This window comes from Pleurodeles waltl, chromosome 9 (assembly GCF_031143425.1).
Source record: "Pleurodeles waltl isolate 20211129_DDA chromosome 9, aPleWal1.hap1.20221129, whole genome shotgun sequence".
Taxonomy (NCBI): domain Eukaryota; kingdom Metazoa; phylum Chordata; class Amphibia; order Caudata; family Salamandridae; genus Pleurodeles; species Pleurodeles waltl.
The window spans coordinates 1061993472-1062013178 of NC_090448.1; positions in this window are offsets into that span (position 1 = coordinate 1061993472).

Here is a 19707-nt window from a genome sequence, read left to right on the forward strand (position 1 = left end):
TTCTTGGATGCTGTTCCATGGTGTTCAACCTGTGCACTATTCTCAGACATAGCTCCATCTTCCTGGCAATGGAGATTTGCTGTACCTGTGCTCCAAACATCTATGGCTCTACCCTGACTATTTGTTCCACAATGACCCGCAACTCCTCATCTGTGAAACGGGGGTGCTTTTGTGGGGACATGGGTGTTGTGTGTTGTTTGTTGTGCAGCTGGTGTTGAATAATGTGGTGGGATGTGGGGTGTGTGAGACGGATGGGTGGGTGTTTGCGGTGTGTGTAGTTGGTGCTGTGATTTGCGTGGCTATCTCTTGGCTATTTTTCGTGTTCGTAAAAGGTTGTGTGTAATGTGGGTGTATGTTTTATTGTTCTGTGGGTGGGTGGGTGTGATGTGTGTATCAGTGTCAGGTTTGTGATTGTAGTTTTGGCCAATGGTGTGTTGTTTTGTATTTGGGTGGCCATTCTGACCACGCTAGTGTGTACCGCCAATGGTTTACCGCCGTTGAATGTCCACCGTGGTGATTTGTGGGTCATAATGTGGTGGGTGTTGCTTTGTTGGCGTAACGGTATGGGTGTTCGTACCAAATCTTTTACACTAACCTTTGGTCTGGCAGATATGTGTTTGTGGCAGTATTCTGTCGGTTTTGTGTGTGTGTGTCATAATATGGGGAAATGATGTCCGCCTCTGAGGCTGTATGTTGGCTTCTGTCACCGCGGCGGTAAGCAAGATTTACCGCCAATGTCGTAATGAGGGCCTAAATTCTCAAAAATGGCTGAACAGATTTACACAAATCATAAAAAGCACACTTATGAGTAAAGTTCTAACTTTTTTGCCAATTCTGGGTCCAGAGTGTACATTTTCCTATAGAAATTAACATGGAAAACTGCACTTTTGGTACCTTCCCTTTTTCTTTGCTCCCTCTTGATAGATCAGAATAAAACATTCCATGATGGGCCTGAGGTGGCCATGGCCTCGCTTGGTGTATATCCATTCAGCCACTTTCAAGAAATTAGCATTTAAAAAGGTGCTTTGGATGAGCATGAAGGGGTTAATGCTGGTAAAAAAAAGTGTGAGCCACATGGACTTTGTGTATCTAGATATGCTGAGAGACAGAGAGAATAAATGCAATTGCAAAAAACATTTACAGTTTACAGATATGCATTTTACTGCATAGAAGGAGGAATATATTTAGAATCACGTGATTTCCTAGGTAAGTGCCAAATGTATGACTGGTAACCAGTTCTCCATATGCAAAGGTCTGAAAGCTACCCACTGCTGTATCACGCTGGCACCTGTGTATAGATGAATGCAAGTATGTGGAACTTGTACGTCTCAAACCTGGCAAAAAGGTGGTGATGATCTTTACAGAGTACAAAACACAGATGCAGTCAATGGCTGACGGGGGGGGGGTCTCTGGGTTCTAAGAGTGGAAGTGAGCTGTTACTGTGTCATGATTTAGGGTTCTTTGAAGAGGTGTTACATATTTTCCACTTGATCCAAGATTAGCAACTCTGGCAGATTTTATTTGTTGTGCAAAAAAAACCTAAATATAATCAAAGGGTAGGAAAAGAGTGTTGAGGCAGCATAATTGTTCTACTGGGGTATATTCAAAGTACTTGTGTGTGTGTGTATATATATATATATATATATATATATATATACATATATATATATATATATATATAGGTAAACATTTGTTGGATGAATTCGACAATTGGTGCTTAAACTTGCATGGTATTCTACAATAGTGGAAATGCCTGACTTTTGCACTGCCAACATGGAGAACATCTTTTTCCAGTGCTGGAAATGATGGGTTCGCTAACAAATTGTATATTAATCCGACCCTTTGTCATTTGAGGGATGTCATTATAACAAAGCAGTAAGAGCGTAGGATAGAGCCGTGCTGGATAGGTGTCCAAGTGATGGCTACTGCTGAGATGGGCCATGAAAAAATTGTGTGCAGCAAAATAGAGTTTATTTATATATCTGTACTCAGAGGCAAGTGAATAGTGCTTTGACTTTGAACACTAGCAACAAATGACTTTGGGTGTAATTTAGGGTTTGGCAGAGCTAGAGGGACACCTAAAATCAGCACGCCTCTCACCCCACTAAACCTGTATTTACCCATTCTATTTGGAGTTAGGGAAATTGCTGGGTTAGCATAGCGGAGCCTCCACTGACTGTCGACGGTAACCCCTGACCCATCCTTCCAACGCAGGACCGCTGGGTTACATTGTTGTTTTGCCCTGGTGAGAGCAGGATACCCTTCACTCATTTTTCCCTGCCAGTGTCTGTCATGTGAAGCATGGTGGAAAATGGTCAGGGAATATATTAAACAACCCCTACTCTCAGGGACAAGTCTCCATGCATGCTGGGGCCATTTACGTTTTGTTCAGAGAAAGCAAACGTCTGATTAGGTGTTTGTTTTTTGTGCTAAGTGGGCATTTTAAGCATGGCACTGGCTAGGCATACTTCATTGCTCTGATAGGAGCTCTAATAATCACCTCTGATACCAATTCATAAAGAGCTTAATCGAACCAAAACAATATTACGTAGTGTTCTTTATGCGAGTGTTGCTTGGATTTTCACTCAATTCTAATTCCAGCAATTCACTGCTATGATGTAACTACTGTGGGTGCAAGAACTTGCTAACCACTGTTTCTGCATCATAAAATAATTACAGGCTGCTCTGCCAGGGCTTTTTGAGCGCCTATTAGAACAGCACTGAAGATCAGGGAAAAGAGCTTCTGGAGGGAAGGGAAGGAACAGAGAGTGGTAGCAGGAAGCCAGGAATTTATTTTTTTACATTTGGGACCAGGGGAGAGACGCTCTCCCCCACCACTCCTGTGCCGCTGTGTATCATCTGAAAGGAAGTGCAGATTAATTTGTGTGCCATGCCTAACATAAAATTATAGATGGATAATAATTATATAACTGGAATGTTTTTCCCCTCAAGGTTCTGAGCAGCATCATAGACAAATCCTGCTTTCCTCTCGTCGTCTATCTGATGTCCCTCAAAACCGTTTTTCACTGTTACCCCTCTATAATTCTGTACACAGTTTTTGTACAGTAAGATTAAGGGGGGAAATATAGGAGGTAGTAAGACACTGCCTCACAAAAGCCCAAATAATCACATCCATTAATATTATTTGCAACATAGGATTATCCACTCGAGGGAATAAAATCACTAAACTGCAATATGGCAGCGGTAACTCCAATGGCAATTACACTTATTGAAGAATAACGTTATCAGTCCCTTTAGGTGGCTAACACTCTACTAATCTCTAAATCATACCTTAAATCATGAATGTTTATGGAAATCGTATGGATGGAACACTACAAAAAATGGTAGAAAATATGTAATTAACCAGTATACTGCAGGTCCTCGGTAGACCTAAAGAACAAAGGTAGAAAGAGCCACACTATAAAATGTTGGAAGTTAAATATATGTGTCCGAGTGTAGTCTGAAAATTAATCACAGTACTCGGTTGCATCACTGAGAAAGTAATTTAGCGCTCTCAGAATAGAAACAGATTGTTATCTAATTACTTGTTACTGAATTAAAATACAATCACCAAGAGAGAACCACCTGCAGCCTTTTCATACGAGAGTGCTTCCTCACAATTTACAAATGTTGAATAAATGAAAGCCAAGGGAATACATGGGAGAGTAAGGAAGTGTGTCTTCGTGTATGAGATGAGGTTGATTATAGTTAACTATCACACTGTGTGTGTGTGTCTGTATACATATATATATATATATATATATATATATACACACACACACACACATCTATTTATCTATCAAGTGTGTATATATATATAAATAAATCACACAGTCCAGCTGACGCCGATCACTTCCACCTAATGAGGCTGATGCGGATCCCCGGGAAGCCAGAGTAGCTGTGACGAAGATCGTGGAGATCGCAACGCGTTGCTAAATAAAAACGTTTCATGGAACTCTGGCCCTGGAGTGCACTCCTTTGATGTTTGTAGGATTGTCACGACATTGCTAGGATTTATATATATATATATATATATATATATATATATATATATATATATATATATATATATATATATATATATATATATATATTTATTTATTTAGTGAAAAAAACAAAAATTAAATATAATTTATAAGACCTTAGAAAATTACTGAGAAAAACAAAGGTTAGAGGGATGTTATAGTTAGATTATGAATTTACTTATGAATTTACTTACACAAAACCATAGAAATTCAGCTGTTAGAGTTCACTGAGCTTACTATAAGTTGAGCCCCAATATAATGCACTGCTTATGACCTCACATATTACATAACTCATGACATCGTCCAGTCAGTGTAACTGGTTGTATGGATGTGAGGGTGGGTCTATGGATGAGAAAGTAGTAAAGTCAGTCACTGTACGGGCGAGTGAATGGATGTGTAAGTATCTGTATGGGTGAATGAGTGTGTTTCTGAGTAGATGCATTGGTTAAGTGAGTGGGTGTGTGTGAGGGTTTGCAGGTGAGTGTGTGTGTGACTACTTGTATGGTTGAGTTACAGAGTGATTTTGTAATTGTATCAGTGAGTTAGTAGGTGTGTCAGTGCCTTAATGCATAAGTGTGTTTATGTGTCAGTGACTTTATGGGAGAGTGAGTGGATGTGAAAGTAGCTATATAATTGACAAAGTGGCTGTGTGAATGGCTGAATTGGTTGACTTGGTGTGTGAGTGGTGGTATGGGTAAGTGTGTGGTGTGTGAGTGTTTGTATGGGTGAGTAATTGGGCGTGTTAGTAACAGTGTAGTTGACTGAGTGGCTGAGTTAGTCACTGTATGGGTGAGTGAGTGGTTGTATGAATGGTATTATCCATTAGTGAGTGGCTTTGTTAGTAACTGTATGGGAGAGTGAGTTGATGTTTGAATAGCTCTATCAGTGAGTGACTGGGTGTGTTTGTGACTGCATGGGTGAGTGTGTTGGTGTGAGAGTAGCTGGATATGTGAGTTAGCATCTATCTCAATGACTATATGGGTTCGCGATTGGCTGTTCAAGTAGTTTATGACTGTGTTAGTGGGTGAGACAGAAGATGGATGATAGACTGAGTAGTGTGTTAGTAAGTAAATGGTGTGGTGTGTGGGTGTGTGAGAGGTTGTGTGGGAGAGTGATGGGTGTGTCAGTGGCTGTGTAGGTGTGTATGAGTATGTGAGTGATTGTACGTGTGTAGTAGTGGCTGGGTAAGTGACTGAAATGGTCTCTCACTTGTGTGAATAACTGTATGTCTGTGTGAATGGCTGAGTTAGTACTGTGTAGGTGAGAGAATGATTGTGTCAGAGGATGTGTGAGTTCGTAAATACATGTGTGCCAGTTGTTTTATGGGTGGGTAAATGAGTATGTGAGCAGTTATATGTCTGGGGTTCTATGACAGTTGCTATTATGACTTGACTGGGTGTGTGAGTGGTTCAGTTGATAATGTCATCTGAGGTGCCATCAGTGATGTCACTGACCATGTTTGAGTGATGTAATATGTGAGGTCATAAGCAGTGCATTACGACAGTGCAAGTTATAGTTAGCACAGGTTAGTATAACTGCTGAATTTCTATGGTTTTATGTGAGTAAATTCAGATTCTAACTCTAACGTCCCTTGTAACCTTTGTGTTTTCAGTAAATGTCAATGTTTTTTTGTTCTATTTCCTACCTATAATGTCCCTGTAACCTTTGTTTTTTTCTTTGAATTTCAATGACTTTTTAAATTCTATTTTGTAACTATAACGTCCCAGTAACCTTTGTTTTTTTCAGTGAATTTCTATGTTTTTTAAATTGTATTTCCTAACTATAACATTCTTTAAACGTTTAGTTTTTTCAGGGAATTTCTACGTTTTTTAAAAACTATTTCTAACTGTAAATTGTAACTGTTGAAAGTGGGCATGCAAGAGTGCGTAGACGGAGCTGAGTGAGTACACGAGTAACTCTGTGGGTTTCTGTGTGAGTGGGCGAGTGGATCTGTGTGTGTGTTACTGGCTGTATGGGTCTGTGAGTGGGTGTGCAAGTGATTGTATGGGTGTGTTCATTGTTATGTAAGTGGGTGCAGGAGTAACTGTATGAATCTCTGAGTGGGAGCATTAGTGTCTGAGTTTAGCTGCTGTGGCTAGGTGTGTAAGCCTCTGAGTAGGTCCGTAAATGGGTGTGTGAGTCTCTCAGTGGGTGTGTAAGTGAGAGTGTGAGTATTTGAGTGGGTTTGTGTGTGAGCGCAACAGTCTCTGAATGGGTTTCAAATGGGTGCATGAGTCTGAGTAGCTCTGTGAGTCAGTGCATGAATGTCTGAGTAGGTGTGTGATGGGTGTGTGGGGGTCTGAGTCATTGTGTGAGTGGGTGCATCAATGTCTGAGTGGATCTGTGAGTTAGTGCGTGAGTGGTTTATGGTTGATTGTGTCAGTATAAGAGTGTATGTCTGGCTGATTTAGAGAGTGCATGAGTGATGTATGGGTGACTGAGTGCATAAGCGTGTATATGAGGGAGTGAGTGATTGCATAGGATGGTAATTGGATGAGTGACTAAGTGTGTGTCAATGAGTGTCAGTGCGTATAATTTTATAAGTGGTTATGTGAGTGTATGCATATGCAGGAGTGGCTTGCAGGGCTTTATCAGGCGGGGCAGGGGGTTTGGGGGTGAGGAGGGGTGGGAAGGGGCACTGGAGAAAATTGAATTTTTTTTTATAAATCACTTACCTGCTCCACTCCCGTGCTGCTCCTCTCCTGTCGCTGCTGCAGACACAGGCTCCCAGCCTGCCCTGTGGCCAATCCTTATGCTGCTCAGAGCAGCATCAGGATTGGCTGGGAGTGCCTAGGCAGGGCGCTCCCAGGCAGACTGGGAACCTGTGCAGTCTCTCTCCAGCCCAGCAACTTTGTTGCTGAGCTGGAGAGAGCCCTGAGTGCATTTGTGTTTGACTGGCCCGGGATGGCCGGCCAAACACACATGCGCTCTGAGGGGAGTACACAGTGCACTCACCTCTGCTCGTCACCCCCAATCCCCTGTCCCTTTCACAGAGTTTAGTATCCTTTCCTTGTAAAAGGATTTGCAGTGTTTTCTGCTGGCAGGGGGACGACGCTCCTCCTCCCAAACGGAGAAGCTGCACCTGTGCATAGATGAACCATTTGGTGTTTGAATTTGTCTATGATTGATTGAATAGTTATCTGAGTGGCTGTATGACTGAGTGAGTATAGGCAAGTGAGTGAGTGAATAACTGTTGTGTGTGTAATTGTCTAACTGCATGGGTAAATGTGTGAGTTAATAAGTGAGTGCCTGTATGAGCGAGTTAGTGGGTGCATAACTGGCTCTATGGTTTAGTGAGTGAATTATGATTGCATGTATGGGTGAGTGAGTGCGTGAGTGCTGCATGGTTGAATAAAAGAGTGTATGAGCCTAATGTCATTCCCTTTAGTAAGAGCATGGCTATGTAAGCCAAATCTGTCCATACAGTGTCCATGAGAAGCCCACCCTACCCCCGTTATCTTGATACAATGTCAGGCCTTCAGGCTCCAGATTAGGCTTTGCAGAGACACAAAAGTATGTCATCCATAACACTGATAGTGACGCTCTCGCAGAATAGCAACTGATTATGAAAGTAAAACATTGCCACTAAAATAAGCCAAACTAAAATGAATAAAAATAAATGAATAAATGAATACAAAGTATATTATCTGGGTAAAAGGGCACAGGCCACAAGCCTAAGCTAAATCATCACTATTCCCAAGAAGGGAAGTGCAAATAGACACACAACACCCTTCCCTTTTGCCGGAACAAAGGTGCGCAATCCAAAGCCTACTACTAAAATTGTTCTAATTAAAATTCAAAAATTCTAAAAGCATAATTAAAATCATACATTAGAGATAAAGGGCCTGATTACGACTTTGGTGGAGGGAATTACTCCATCCCAAATGTGACAGATATCCCGCCCGCCGAATTATGAGTTTCATAGGATATAATGGACTCATAATTCGGCGGGCGGGATATCCGTCACATTTGGGATGGAGTAATCCCTTCTGCTGAAGTCGTAATCAGGCACAACATGTCTAAGTCAACAAGGAAAGCAGGCCAACAGACAGGCTGAATTAAAAAGCATTCTGGTGTCACATTGTATATTATAATAAAGGCAATGGTCAAATCTTAACAGTAATTGTGGTCTTGCAGAAAATCTCCAATGCAATCAAGGGAGACTAAAACCAAAAAGGACTCCACTTCGGCAGGTGACAGATTGATCCACCTATTGGCAGAAGGATCCACCGAGCAGAAGTGTACCGAAGCCCATGATGCAGAATGAACTGCCTAGGTAGCACTGTTCATTGTGCCAGATTTCATTGCATTGGAGCCAGTAGATCCACAAGCAATGGAACGTAGGATGTCTTGCAAATCAACAGCAGTCTCAAGGGGTATGTCCATGAATGAACCCTTATCAAGAACATTTACAGATCCCTGGTGTAGGAGGCTGGCCTGGTTTGTAGTGGGTACCAAGGGGTACTTACACTCTGCACCAGGTCCAGGTATCCCTTATTAGTGTAGAAGAGGTGTCTAGCAGCTTAGGCTGATAGAAAAGGTAGCTTAGCAGAGCAGCTTAGGCTGAACTAGGAGACATGCAAAGCTCCTACTATACCACTGGTGTCATATGCACAATATCATAAGAAAACACAATACACAGATATACTAAAAATAAAGGTACTTTATTTTTATGACAATATGCCAAAAGTATCTCAGTGAGTACCCTCAGTATGAGGATAGCAAATATACACAAGATATATGTACACAATACCAAAAATATGCAGTAATAGCAATAGAAAGCAATGCAAGCAATGTACAGTCACAATAGATTGCAATGAGAGCACATAGGTATAGGGGCAACACAAACCATATACTCCAAAAGTGGAATGCGAACCACGAATGGACCCCAAACCTATGTGAGCTTGTAGAGGGTCGCTGGGACTGTAAGAAAACAGTGAGGGTTCGAAAAATAGCCCACCCCAAGACCCTGAAAAGTAGGTGTAAAATGCACCTAAGTTCCCCAGAGAGCACAGAAGTCGTGATAGGGGAATTCTGCAAGGAAGACCAACACCAGCAATGCAACAACGATGGATTTCCGGACGAGAGTACCTGTGAAACAAGGGGACCAAGTCCAAGACACGTGACAAAGTCGAGATTGGGCAGATGCCCAGGAAATGCCAGCTGAGGGTGCAAAGAAGCTGCCACTGGATGGTAGAAGCTGTGGATTCTGCAAGAACGAAGAGGACTAGGAACTTCCCCTTTGGAGGATGGATGTCCCACATCGTGAAGAAGCTTGCAGAAATACCGCAAACAAGCCTTGCTAGCTGCAAGGGTCATGGTTAGGGTTTTTGGATGCTGCTGTGGCCCAGGAGGGACCAGGATGTCGCCAATTGCGTGAGGAGACAGAGGGGGCGCCCAGCAAGACAAGGAGCCCTCTCAGTGACCCGGAGCTCACCTTAAGTCACAAAAGAAGGTCCCACGACGCCGGAGGACAACTCAGGAGGTCGTGCACTGCAGGTTAGAGTGTTGGGGACCCAGGCTTGGCTGTGCACAAAGGAAATCCTGGAAGAGTGCACAGGAGCCGGAGCAGCTGCAAATCACGTGGTACCCAGCAATGCAGTCTAGCGTGGTGAGGCAAGGACTTACCTCCACCAAACTTGGACTGAAGAGTCACTGGACTTTGGGAGTCACTTGGACAGAGTTGCTGAGTTCCAGGGACCACGCTCGTTGTGCTGAGAGGGGACCCAGAGGACCAGTGATGCAGTCTTTTGTTGCCTGCAGTTGCAGGGGGAAGATTCCGTCGACCCACGGGAGATTTCTTCTGAGCTTCTAGTGCAAAGAGGAGGCAGATTACCCCCACAGCATGCACCACCAGGAAAACAGTCGAGAAGGCGGCCGGATCAGCGATACAAGTTTGCAGTAGTCGTCTTTGCTACTTTGTTGCGTATTTGCAGGCATCCAGAGCAGTAAGCGGTCGATTCCTTGGCAGAAGGTGAAGAGAGAGATGCAGAGGAACTCTGATGAGCTCTTGCATTCGTTATCTAAAGAATTCCCAAAGCAGAGACCCTAAATAGCCAGAAAAGGAGGTTTGGCTACTTAGGAAGGAGGATAGGCTAGTAACACAGGTAAGAGCCTATCAGAAGGAGTCTCTGATGTCACCTGCTGGCACTGGCCAATCAGAGCAGTCCAGTGTGCCAGCAGCACCTCTGTTTCCAAGATGGCAGAGGTCTGGAGCACACTGGAGGAGCTCTGGGTACCTCCCAGGGGAGGTGCAGGTCAGGGGAGTGGTCACTCCCCTTTCCTTTGTCCAGTTTCGCGCCAGAGCAGGGCTGGGGGATCCCTGAACCGGTGTAGACTGGCTTATGCAGAGATGGGCACCATCTGTGCCCATCAAAGCATTTCCAGAGGCTGGTGGAGGCTACTCCTCCCCAGCCCTGACACCTTTTTCCAAAGGGAGAGGGTGTAACACCCTCTCTCCGAGGAAGTCCTTTGTTCTGCCTTCCTGGGCCAAGCCTGGCTGGACCCCAGGAGGGCAGAAACCTGTCTGAGGGGTTGGCAGCAGCTGCAGTGAAACCCCGGGAAAGGTAGTTTGGCAGTACCCGGGTCTGTGCTAGAGACTCAGGGGATAATGGAATTGTCTCCCCAGTGCCATTGGCATTGGGGTGACATTTCCATGATCTTAGACATGTTACTTGGCCATGTTCGGAGTTCCCATTGTGACGTTGTACATAGGTAGTGACCTATGTCCAGTGCACGCGTGTAATGGTGTCCCCGCACTCACAAAGTCCGGGGAATTTGCCCTGAACGATGTGGGGGCACCTTGGCTAGTGCCAGGGTGCCCACACACTAAGTAACTTAGCACCCAACCTTTACCAGGTAAATGGTAGACATATAGGTGACTTATAAGTTACTTAAGTGCAGTGGTAAATGGCTGTGAAATAACGTGGACGTTATTTCACTCAGGCTGCAGTGGCAGGCCTGTGTAAGAATTGTCAGAGCTCCCTATGGGTGGCAAAAGAAATGCTGCAGCCCATAGGGATCTCCTGGAACCCCAATACCCTGGGTACCTCAGTACCATATACTAGGGAATTATAAGGGTGTCCCAATATGCCAATATGAATTGGTGAAGTTGGTCACTAGCCTGTTAGTGACAATTTGTACAGAGAGAGCATAACCACGGAGGTTCTGGTTAGCAGAGCCTCAGTGAGACAGTTAGGCATCACACAGGGAACACATACATATAGGTCATAAACTTATGAGCACTGGGGTCCTGGCTAGCAGGATCCTAATGAGACAGTGAAAACACCCTGACATACACTCACAAACAGGCCAAAAGTGAGGGTAACAAGGCTAGAAAGAGGCTTGGACGGCAAGACACTCCATAGGTGCACATTTGAAGAGGCACCAAATGCAATGGAGACTGGCTAACCATACGTCAGGATTGGTCTGAATGTCAAAGACCAATGTAGCTTCAGCTCTCCAAGCGAGGAAGCTCTGAAATACTGCTTCATTCGTTGTCAACGGAACTGGGATGGGGCTAGCTCCATCGCTCTGCTTCACTGAGAGAGAACAGCCACTGCTTATCAAAAATATTAGAAGCAGAATTCCACCAATTAATGCCGAACTTATAGGGAATCAGCAAAAGACAATCGAAAAAAGTGAATGTATGACTGAAGGTATGACTCCAAACACGGTCTGGAAGGTGCAGAACCAAGGGCCATATTTATACTTTTTGACTCAAAACTGCGCTAACGCAGTTTTGCGTCAAAAAAATTAGCGCCGGCTAACGCCATTCTGAAGCGCCATGCGGGTGCGGTATTTAATCAATGACGTTAGCCGGCGTTAGCCGCCGGCGCTGCCTGGTGTGCGTGGAAAAAAACGACGTACACCAGGCAGCGCCGGCGTAGGGGGATATGGAGCTTGGGCGCCAAAAAATGGGGCAAGTCAGGCTGAGGCAAATTTTTCGCCTCAACCCGATTTGCGCCATTTTTTTCGACTCCCAACCCCCATAGAAATGACTCCTGTCTTAGCAAAGACAGGAGTCATGCCCCCTTGCCCAATGGCCATGCCCAGGGGACTTATGTCCCCTGGGCATGGTCATTGGGCATAGTGGCATGTAGGGGGGCACAAATTAGGCCCCCCTATGCCACAAAAAAAAAAATAAATAAATAAAATACTTACCGGAACTTACCTTAATGTCCCTGGGATGGGTCCCTCCAACCTTGGGTGTCCTCCTGGGGTGGGCAAGGGTGACAGGGGGTGTCCCTGGGGGCATGGGAGGGCACCTCTGGGCTCCTTCCGAGCCCACAGGTCCCTTAACGCCTGCCTTGTCCAGGCGCTAAAAAACGGCGCAAAAGCGGCCGTATGTCATTTTTTTTGACCCGCCCACTCCCGGGCGTGAATTTTGCCCGGGAGTTTAAATACGGCGCACATGCCTCAGAGTCAATTTTTTAGACGGGAACGCCTACCTTGCATATCATTAACGCAAAGTAGGTGTCCACACTAAAAAAAGACGCAAATTCCATGGACTTTGGCGCTAGACGCGTCTAACGCCAAAGTATAAATATGGAGTTAGTTTGGCGTCGGAATTGCGTAAAAAAAAACGACGCAATTGCGGCGCAAACAGAGTATAAATATGCCCCCAAGAGCCTTAAAAAATGCCAAAATCCCACTGCATTTGATGAGTTAAAGATTCTGGTCACCAAGTCTTAAAAGTGGTGGGGAAGTTGGTATTTAATAGGGACTGTATCTCAGCAGATGACCTTGCGATCTGGAGATCGTAGGTCTCCTTGGCTGATGTCAGAGCCACATGTTTTTGGAATAATAGCACCTTTAGTCTGCTCAACCTCTCAAAATGTATATTAGAAGTAGCAATGTGGGGCTACAAGTCTGTCAATTTTCTCTCTTGTGGTGGGGGGAATAAAACATGGTTCAACAAGTTACCATATGAGTAACTGAAATCACACAAGTGATTCCTTGCTTCATTCCACAGCAGCTTTGATCATTCAGAACCACATAGAAAGTATCTGAGATACCGGACGAATCAAAGAGACAAGAGTACACTTTAGGTAGCATGCCAAATCTGCAACCTCCACATTGCAAAGGCCATGCAAGGACACCTGCTTACAAATCATAGACTGACTAACAGTAGTCCCACATTCCCTTTCTCTAAGAAAGACCTCAGTTTCACCTTTCATACATTTGTAATCAAAAGGCAGCTCTCACAATTTGTTTATGTGACTGTCTCCTAGCCTCTCAAATCTGTCTACTGCAAAATGCTTTAAGCATTTTGTGAAATGAAAGGTGGAAATGGGCAGATTTCTTACTCTATGTATTAAACATACAGGCAAGGGGATTTCTGCTACAGTAAAAGGCAACTTTTCCAGTTTCTCAATGTTAAGCAGGATGTAACTAGCTTCTTTTTTAGCCATTATCTGTTGTTGTCTGGACAAATTAAAAGTGGCAAACAGTGAAGTGCTGTTAACGTTCTCCCAAGGCACGCAGCCTCTTTGGAGAACCTGCGGTGTCCAACTTAACTGCATGATGGAACACAGCTGACTGTCTATTTTGTAAAAATAATATATCATCCTGAATAATATCTATGGCAGATGACACCATAATATTTTAGGTGTATATTCTGTTGGACAAAGTGTTCATGCCATTATTGACAGCAGCTAAAGCCTTTTTTATGTTCTCCTTATCAATCTGCCTTTAACTTAACGTGCAGCACCACTCATCTGGGATAGTCTCCAGATCTCGTGGGATATAGCATTCCGGAAACATCTGAAGCGTTGTTTCCTGTGTCCTAATAGGAAATATTGTAGATTGCCTTCCTCAGACAGGAGACTAAGGTGTTCTTTGACAGCTGTTGGAGTGGAGGACCATAACCATTGTTGGCACAGTTTACCCACAGTGTATGCAGTGACGATACCTGAATGTTGATCCGAGACAAAGCAGGGGTCTGACTGGCTTGCTCTGAAACCCCCATAGGAATTAACAAAACGTGCCTGGCATTAATTCATGTCTATTGGTCTCAATAACCACCCCGCTGGGACTTGAAAGTGAGGAATTCTGAAACCAAGCAGTAAACCGTTGTTCAGTAACATTTACAAATGTTTGCCAATTGTGAAATTTAGCAGGTGTGTTGATACTGGGCGCATTTAATTCTTTTTCTTTTTCTAACCTCAAAAAGAGTTTAGTTTAAAAATATAATTTGTAGAGGAATAAGGCACGGTCTAAACAAAGCTTCCCTACCCTGTATTTGCCAATCTTTTGTTCCCCTTACACTTTTCAAATCAATAGAGTGTTTCTATTATTCATAGCCTTCCACAGCAAGCCGGGAAACAAAGGGATCTGAGTAGATCTATTTTGTGTTGGTTAGCAATATTTTCCTCATTCTGGAAGGAGGCAGTTTGAAATAATATGACTCAGCATTACTAGTGTCTTGCCCAGTGAAATACGCACATTTATCTACATATGTTTTTGGACTCCCCACCGGTGGTGTCAGACAATGTTCCCACTGTGTGTAATTATAAACTGATCTTTGAGTGCTAGCTCTGTGCAGAAAATAATGTGCATAATAGTAATAACAAAACATTTCCCCATAATTCGCTGTGTTAATGTACATGTCTTCACTTTTGAATATAGTATAATATTCAAGCTCAGAAAGCATAGGATCAACTGTTTTAACATCCCAGTCATTGGAAACAATACCAGGTGTACTATCAACACTCATGGAAATTTTAAACACATATTGAATATAAATGACATCAGTAGGACCGTATATGTCAAATGGTTCTCTATCACACACAATCCCATCTGGGATCGGAACTGCTGTAATGTTCACAAGGGACATGTCTCTTGAGACCTTATGGGAAGGCAGGTAAGGTGTGAAAACCTCATCCACTGTGTCGACGTGAGAACAGTCTGGGAGAAAATGTATATTTCTCAATAGAAAGAAGACAACAACAAAACCAATACAAAGCAGAAAGTCAAGCAATGTCAACAGTATCCATAGATAGTTAAATGGATAAATTAAGTAATTCATTTTAAACTACATGTACAGCTTACGTGTGTTTTATACAGTCTGAGTTGCAGAAGCAGATGAGTCAGAGGAAAAGTCATCAATGTTGATAAAAGAAGCAGAAGAAGTCTGCGTAAAAACAGGAGCTGGTGCAGAGCTGGTACATATACCTATTTGTGGTCATTTATAGTAGTCCATGTCACCGTCTGTGTTGAATTATAATAATAAAATTCCACATCTTGGATGTTTCTTGTGAATGAAGTGTTAACAGGAATCAGCAAAACCTCATTCTCCACCCTTCCAATTCTCAAGGAGGCAATTGTAGAATTGGTACTTGCAGAAATGTTGTTTATTGCTCGTAGAGATATGTCCTGTTGGGTAGTGAGAGGGGAACCAGTGCTACCCGAAGGACCTCTTGGTCTACTCTGCAGGATTGGCCACATGGTACAATTTGACATTATCAATTGAAACAAATCGGTTCTCTGAAACCAGGCAGCGATGGTATGATGACCGTTCTGGTACCGTGTATTTCCAGGCCTGGAATCAGTGCTCTTTAGGATGGGTAAAATTCCTTTTTCACAGCAATCTTTTCATGCACTAGATCCCTGACTTTAGGAATCCAGTCTGTAGATTTTGCTGGCAAATCCCTTATTTCCAAAGTGGCGGCCGAGGCAAATGAATTCTCATCACGAAATTGCTGTAGCTCCTGTAAAACTGACACGTTCATTTATGTCAAATGGTGTGTCTGCCACCACCGCACCAGGACCATCAAAATCAGGCACATAAGTAGGTATTCTGAAGAGGACTTCATACTGGGTGTGATCTCCCAAGGACCTTCTGGGCAGATTGTTTAATGTTCTCTGGACCCCATATTGGTGATAAAGCCAACTAGAGCCTTAACCTATAACTCTCCACTGTGCTATTACCCATGGGATGATAGGGTGAAGAATAATAAAGTTGAACACCCATCGTTGCCATGGTATCTCTGGATGTCCTAGAGGCAAAGGGAGGGCCCTGGTCCGAGTGGACTCCTACAACTGTATATGTACTAATAAAGATTTGCAAATATTTAATGACAGTCCGAGTGTCAGCCGACCATTGGGTCCATACCCACAGCAATTTAGAACAAGAATCAAGAGCGACAAAGTTGTATTTGTTTGCACCATCAGGTTGTAAAGAACTATCAGATTGTAAAGGACACATTGTAATGGTTTGTTGGAAATTAAGAGTGATGTGTGCTGTGGGCGGTTGATATTGGACCCATTAATTTGTTGGCAAATGTCACAGCAAAGGATATATTGCTTGGAATGTTTGTAAAATCCGGGCCACCAAAAGCATTTTTGTAATAATGATACTGTGGCCACCACAAATGGATAAGCAGAACCAACACCCTTGTGTGCTTGATGAGATCTAGTCTCTGGTCTTGTTTGGGGATCCCACTATCTCTCACTCATATAATGGTTGCAAATGCAATGTTCTGGCAACTGAAATGGTAGGAGAATTTTGCAAGGTGTGCTTTTGATAAAGATTTGCCATCAGCCAAAGCTTTCACATCTGCCAGCGTCTCATTATCCAACATCTTATGAGAATTAGTTATAGCAGAACAGGAGCCATAGCTACTGTGGATTTGGCAACCTTATCAGCCAAAGTGTTTCCTACAACGTGTATTCCTACACATTGATGGCCCAATGTATGTACTACATGTGCTTTTAGTAGTCTGCCCTGAATTCAGGTAATCATTGTAAGACTGAACACAATAATTTGAATCACACGCAAATAGTGTTGGTAAATCTTGATCCGTATGTTCCAGTAACAGGGCAAGAGCCTTAAGCTCTGCCATTTGTACAGTGCAGTCTTCTAGGGTGTGCGTGTAGGGTTTTTGAGGGTAGGAGGTACACTCCCTCATCATTCCACTTACAGCTATGCAAGCAGCTGAGCATTGGTGTTTAGTACCTACAGCTGGTTGTGCTGAACCATCAATGTATTAACCATCAGTGTATTAATTGAGTGATAATATATTGGTGGGTTCAGGTTACTCATGTTCGTATTAGAAGAATTCTTGGGTCTGTGCTTTGGAGCAAAGATGCAATCAACATCAGTGGCAGTCAGGGAGGTTGCCCATTGAATCCAACATGGATGTAATGCTTTGGAGTTAGGCATGCTAGCTTTGGTGACAGCCTCAAGGGCAGGCAAGGGTGACAACAATAATGTGCTTCCCTTGGGCAAATGGCCTTTCTTTAATGACAGCCATCTGTACAGCAGTCAGTATTTTTCTATGGGCCCAAAATGTTATTCTTCATTTGAGTACAAATGAGATTTTTATGCTATGGGTACTGTGTCACTTTCATTAAAGGTGACAGAGTTGAATCCTATAGTGCCAGCAATTATTCTGATGACCAAATTTGTTTTGTTGCCACATGTGTAAGTGTTTTGCTTCTAGCATGTCCTGCTGCCATTCTTTGAGTATGCGTGTATGTTCTGCTGTCCAGTGTTCAATTGAAAAATCTGGACAAATTAGATCATAAAGTGGTTTTATGTGTTGTGCATATAGAGGTATGTATGTTCTACCAAAGTTAAAGAAACCCAGCAATGACAGCAGTTTCTTAACGGTGTCTGGGCGTTGAAGTTGAGCTCATTTTTCTAGAAAGGGCGGGTCAGGCTCTTGCCTTTATCCAATAGCTTGTATCCCAAAAATAGGACACTTAAGAAAGCAATTTTAGTTTTCGTGAAATTGGATTTAGAGCCCAGGGGAGCGAATCCTAACATGTTCCGATCTACCCTGGCCAGATGTATGTTGAGGTCATCATTTGAGAGATAAGTATCATCGACGTGGGACAATGCTCAGGCTGAAAACAACCCAGGGCTGTTTTTTTACTGTTGTGGTAAACAAGAAAAGCGCTTGCAGAGAGCCTAAAGAGTTAAAGGCACTAGGATCCTGAATTTCAGGAGCTAGATTTTGGCAGAAGAAAAGGCTGGAAATATTCAATGTTGTTTTGTATTTTGTGTGCACTCTGTAGTTAATTAGTGCTGTGCTACGTGCATTTTGTATCACATAGGAGTGTGTGTTACCGTTTAAGTGGCTGTAATCAAATACTATTTTACATGAATAATCTGGTTTTGCAACAGGGAATAACATATTATTCACTGCAGAGACATAGGGATCAATTACTCCCTGATACTCAAGTTGTGTGAGAATATTTCTCACTGGAGCCTTAGTCTCATGCTTAATAGGATATTGCGGTTGAGGCTGTGATGTAGAACTAATTGGTATTACATGGTAGGTGAAATCTTTATTCCACCCTAAGTGGTTGCGATACAGTGCGAGAGCCTGTGGCAGAGCCCAATCAGTGGCATAGGCTTCCTTTACAGTGTCTGGAACCACGACTGAAAAAGAAGGCAAAATGACATCTTCCCCATGTGGGAGCTTACGGACAAATTCATTTTCTGCCAATGGAATATCATAGTTTAAGTTTTCCCAAAATATGACTCCAATAGTGCGCTCTATGTCTCTCTCTATTTGGATATTTAATTCATAAACCCTGTTGGGTGGGGAGACATACCTGTCTGCTGTCTCAATGACAAGAAAGTCATTAGTTGCTGTCACATCTAGATGATCCATAAGATTCAGGGGATAAATTGTGACCTTTGCCACGCTGTCTAGGTGAATCACTGCTCATGTCATGTTCTTCAACAATGTTCTCAGTGTAGTTGGCATTTTTTATTGCAATTGCAGCCACCTTTTTCTTTTTAAACTGGGACTTTTGCTGAGGAGTTTTGCCCACTTTTTTAATGTAAGCTTCTGAGGAATGTTGTAAGTCCTTCTTCGGCTTCGTGTAGTCACTTTGCGTTTCAAACCACCCTGCTCTCCCACTGCGTTTGTCCTTAGTGTCCTGAAACGAATGAGAGGGACGTGCTTCAGTATACTGGTATCTGTCAGGAGTTTTTAAAGGTTGTCTATTTTGGAGATTACGGCCCTCATTGCAACCCTGGCGGTAAATCCTGCTTACTGCCGTGCAGACGGCCGGCAAGATACCGTGCACGCAGCGGTAATCTGCCACTGGTATTATGACCCACACAGAGAATACCGCCACAATACAGACACCCACACAAGTCCACCACACCAAAGGTCAGTGATAAACTAGCGATAGCAAAACCCACACCATCACGCCAACAGGAATACGCCCACAGTATCACAACACACGAATCAACGCGGCGGTCATTCAACCGCGGTAAACCGTTGGCGGTGCACATCGTCGCGCTCAATATCCACACACCCTTACAAAACTACACCACATTGGACAATTCAAAATACACACACCTGACAAACATACACACACACCACACACTCACACCACTATAAAACACACACCCACACTACCCACAACCCCTTACAACTAAAAAAAAGAGACCAAGCACAAAGAGGCAAGCAAAGAGCACACACTCAATCAGAGGCACAGAACACCATCACTCATACACCATCCACGCACATCACAGTATACACCCCAACACATCACCCCACACATCACCTCACACATATCACTCACACCACATCCATGGCACCCCAAAGACACCCATGGTTTTCTGAGGAGGAGCTAAGGGTCATGGTGGAGGAAATCACCCGTGTGGAGCCACAGCTATTCTGATCACAGGTGCAGCAGACATCCATTGCTAGGAAGA